The sequence below is a fragment of the Bufo bufo genome, chromosome 1 (assembly GCF_905171765.1).
Source record: "Bufo bufo chromosome 1, aBufBuf1.1, whole genome shotgun sequence".
NCBI lineage: Eukaryota > Metazoa > Chordata > Amphibia > Anura > Bufonidae > Bufo > Bufo bufo.
In genome coordinates, this window is record NC_053389.1 from 579,131,140 (window position 1) to 579,135,299 (window position 4,160).

A 4,160-nucleotide genomic window follows, 5' to 3' on the forward strand; every position below is an offset into this window, starting at 1 on the left:
ATCAGATCACATTTTATGACCAATTTGTGCAGAAATCCATATCATTCCATAGGGTTCACATACTTTTTCTTGCAACTGCATAGTTTCTATACTTACTTTATATATGTTATGCCACCCAGAGTCAAGTCAAGCCTTAATTCCTTAATTACACATTGCTATGTCAAGGGAACAGCAGCTCCCATACACATAAGATTGTCTTCTGGTCCAGCAGAAAATGGTAGGTTAGGGCAAAGTACATTAATGTATATGGGGGAGCTTTAGTTAATTCATCTTATACACTATGAGGGACATTTATCAAAATTACTGTAAAGGAAAACTGGATTTTTTGTCCATAGCAACCAATCCAATTCCACCTTTCATTTTTCAGAGCTTCTGGAAAATGAAAGTTGGAAGCTGATTGGCTGCTATTGCCCACAAATCCAGTTTTCCTTTACACCAGTCTTGATAAATCCCCCTTACGAGTGTGTTGTATTCACAGGGTATTGTTATAATGCAAGCTTCATAAGAATCTGCTATGTTGCAACACCCAGTGGGTTTGCTCAATGTATTATTACTGCCTATTGAGTAAAGGTGGCCTAAAACATTATTCTAAACTTGATCAAACCTGACATTTTCCACCAAAACGAACGTTTGTTGGTTGAAATTTAACAACAAATGATCTCTTTAGGCAACCAATGACAGACTATTATTCTTTGATGTTTTTGTCCGAAAGATCTTTCGTTGAAGCAAAGATTGTTTGTGAATGAAAGATCTCCCAGATGAATCTTTCATCCATCACCTTGGTTCATTGAACATGTATGAGGAATGTGAACAACTGCAATGCTAATGTGGACTAAAATGTATTTTAATGTGTATGGACACCTTAAAGGGAATGTGTAATCAGAAAATGACCTGTTGTTTAAATCACGTTTTTATGTTAAATATGTTTTTAAAGAAGTTTAGCTGATATTATTTTTAATTTTCCATGTCAATATCTATATTTAAATAAAAACCATAAAATCCAGCAGTTTGCGCACTGGCCAATAATCCTAATAATAGGAGTCGCTTTACAGTCTGTAGAGATCACTTTACTGCAGTTATCTAGTTAACATTACAGCCTCATTATATTACCTCTGTGTACAGACAATACGGGGGCCACCAATCCAAATAGGTGATGCTCAAAGCTCATCAGCTCCCTCCTGACTTCTGCCCAGGTCACAGAGCATGCCTAGATAACTCTCCCATAGAAGTCAGTGAGGTCCCCTCCTGACCATTGTGTCTTTGGCCCATATGGCTGCCATAAATTTTTAAAATACTCTCTAAATACTGTTAACCCTTTCATGACCAAGGATCATTGATGCCCCAGTGTCCAGGTCAAAATTTACAAATCTAACATGTCATTTTATTTTTTTTAGGACGTTAGAAGGCTTAGAAGTTTAGAAGCAATTCTTAAAATTTTTAAGATAATTTCCAAAACCCAAAAAGGACCAGTTCAGGTCTAAAGTCACTTTGTGGGGCTTACAAAGTGGAAACCCCCCATAAATGACCCCATTGTAGAAACTACACCCCTCAAGTTTCTCAAAACTGATTTTACAAACTTTGTTAACCCTTTAGGTGTTCCACAAGAATTAAAGGAAAATGGCGATGAAATTTCTAAATTTCACTTTTTTGGCAGATTTTCCATTTTATTAAATTTTTTTCTTTAACACATTGAGGGTTTACAGCCAAACAAAGCTCAATATTTATTACCCTGATTCTGTGGTTTACAGAAACACCCCACATGTGGTCGTAAACTGATGTAAGGGCGCATGGCAGGGAAGGAAGGAAGGAAAGGAACGCATTATGGTTTTTGGAAGGCAGATTTTGCTGGACTTGTTTTAGATGCCATGAACCATTTAAAGCCCCCCCTGATGCACCCATACAATAGAAACTCCCAAAAAGTGACCCTATTTTGGAAACTAGGGGATAAGGTGCCAGTTTTATTGGTACTATTTTGGGGTACATATGATTTTTAATTGCTCTATATTATGTTTTTTGTGAGGCAAGGTAACTAAAAAATGGCTGTTTTGGCACAGTTTTTTTTTTTTTCTACAAGATTCATCTGACAGGGTAGATCATGTGCTATTTTTATAGAGCAGGTTGTCACGGACGCAATGATATCAAATATGTCTACTTTCTTTGTTTGTTTGTTTCAGTTTTACATAATAAAGCATTTTTGAAAAAGAAATTATGTTTTTGTGTGTCTCGTTTTTTGCAGAAAGAGTTGAGGTTTTTATTGGTACCATTTTGGGGTACATAGGATTTTTTGATCATTCATTATTACACTTTATGGGGCAAGGTGACCAAAAAATTGGCTGTTTTGGAACAGTTTTTATTTATTTATTTTTACAGCATTTATCTGAGGGGTTTAGGTTATGTGACAGTTTTATAGAGAAGATCGTTACGGACGTGGCAATACCTAATATGTATACTTTTTCTTATTTATTTAAGTTTTAAACAATAATAGCATTTCTGAAACCAAAAAAATGATGTTTTAGTGTCTCCATAGTCTGAGAGCCATAGCTTTTTTATTTTTTTTAGCGATTGTCTTAAATAGGGTATAATTTTTTGCGGGATGAGGTGACAGTTTTATTAGTACTATTTTGGGGGCCATAAGCCTTTTTGATCGCTTGCTGTTGCACATTTTGTGATGTAAGGTGACAAAAAAGACTTTTTTGGCACTTTTTTTTTTTTTTTTACGGTGTTCACCTGAGGGGTTAGGTCATGTGATATTTTTATCGAGCAGGTTATTACGGATGCGGCGATACCTAATATGTACACTTTTCTTTATTTATTTCACTTTAACACAATAATAGCATATTTGAAATAAAAAAATTATGTTTTAGTGTCTCAATGTTCTAAGAACTATAGTTTTTTTTATTTTTTGAGCGATTTTCTTATGTAGGGTCTCATTTTTTGCGAGATGAGGTGACGGTTTTATTGGTACCATTTTGTTTGATAGACACCTTTTTGATCGCTTGATGTTGCACTTTTTGTGATGTAAGGTGACAAAAATGGCTTTATTTACACTGTTTTTATTTTTATTTTTTTATGGTGTTTATCGGACGGGGTCTATCATGTGATATATTTATAGAGACGGTCGTTACGGACATGGTGATACCTAATATGTGTCTTTTTTATTTTTCATTTTTTTTATAGGAAAAGGCAATTTATTTTTTTAATTTTAAATTTTTATTTATTTATTTATTTTTACTTTTATTATTTTCACCGTTTTTTTATAAAGTCCCTCTTGGATCTTGAAGATCCAGTGGGGCTGATGGCTGTACTATACTTTGCAATGCTCTTGCATTGAAAAGTATAATTCTATCAGATGCCCTGTAGGTGGCAACACTGGACGCTTTTGCAAAGCGTCCGGTTGCCATGGCAACCATCGGGCACTGCCATCGCAGTGCGGCAGCCCTCGTTGGTGGAGAGAGGGAGCCCCCTCCCTCTATTAACCCCATGGATGCCGCTGCCGCGGCATCTATGGGGTTACAGCAGAGTGTCAGCATAGAGCTGACACTCTCTGCTGATGGCGGCGGCTCAGGAATGGAGCCGCCGCCATCACACACAGCAGGGGGACCGCATCAGGGGCAGGGGCCAGCGCTGGGGGGGTACGGCCAACATTGAGGGAGGCTGAGGCAGCACAAATGGGGGCAGGAGCAATGTATGGGGCGGGGAGGGGGCGGACCGCATCAGGGCAGGCGCTGCATCGCATCAGGGCAGAAGCTGCATGAATATGGAGATGAGCTTCAGGGGCAGGTGGACACAAGGGGGCTTGGAGGGGCACAGATCGGGGGGCACAGATCGGGGGGGCACGAGGAGCAGAGCGCAGAGCAGAGCCTGAAACCGGCATTTTTTCACTGCCGCGATCCGATTGGTTAGTCTGCATAGACTGCATAGACCAATCAGAGTGGCCCCTTGCCGGCATTACTGAACTGTATGCTGTCCGTGACAGCAGCAGGACAGGGGCAGAAGTTTTAATCTAAGCGCTTTGCAACGCTTGGATTAAAGAACTGGCTTGACGTTTATACACGTGGTAGCTGCACGGGGCATGTGCAAATATCACGTATATAAACGGATTGCAGTCGGGAAGGGGTTAAAAACTGCTCAGGCAAGATGGCCGTACCCATAATCATGTA

The 4,160-nt window shown here is 39.0% G+C and overlaps 1 non-coding gene across 1 annotated transcript; it reads right to left on the reverse strand.

Moving 5' to 3' along the window:
• Positions 1-3,503: 3,503 nt before the first annotated feature.
• On the reverse strand, positions 3,504-3,589 carry LOC120987502. Its single transcript, XR_005776098.1, has one exon. It is a non-coding gene; the product is annotated as a small nucleolar RNA SNORD71 (small nucleolar RNA).
• Positions 3,590-4,160: the final 571 nt, after the last annotated feature.